The sequence below is a fragment of the Pavona decussata genome, unplaced genomic scaffold, assembly GCF_977016875.1.
Source record: "Pavona decussata unplaced genomic scaffold, jaPavDecu1.1 SCAFFOLD_216, whole genome shotgun sequence".
In the NCBI taxonomy this organism is placed as follows: domain Eukaryota; kingdom Metazoa; phylum Cnidaria; class Anthozoa; order Scleractinia; family Agariciidae; genus Pavona; species Pavona decussata.
In genome coordinates, this window is record NW_028145621.1 from 20,001 (window position 1) to 20,557 (window position 557).

Here is a 557-nt window from a genome sequence, read left to right on the forward strand (position 1 = left end):
GCACGAGTAAAATTAATACCAACGACAAGTTTCAAAACCCAAACTTAAACTGGTAAAAAACAAAAAATTGCTACTAGAAGGGTTCTTTTGTCAATCAGAAGGCAATAGCAATCGAGAGTAAGTTTACATTTGTATTGCTTGAACCAAGGAATCTTAAAGAATTGATGTTTTCGAACTATGTTAATTTGTAGGAAGTAGGTGAGAAAGAAAAGCACCAACTTGAATAGATTAGCAGAGCTCGCATTTGATCAGTTTAAAGTGCAATGTTTAAGTTAACGCTAGTAATCGAGTGAAATTCAAAATAATTTCTTGAAATTGTTTTGAGCTATTAACCGGTATTTGCTACAATAAACTAATTTCAAATCATTCAAAGACTCTTGGTTTTAGGCAATTGAAATTTTTAAGGAGAAATATTTTATCTTAGCTTAAACTTCCTCAGGTGAAAATCAAATGCAAATCTACTGATGTCGAAAGTGGGAGGAGCTCGCTTGCTTTTGTATCGCACGTTCTTGGTAAAAACAGTCAAAATTCAAACAAGGGCCGCACTATAAAAGAAA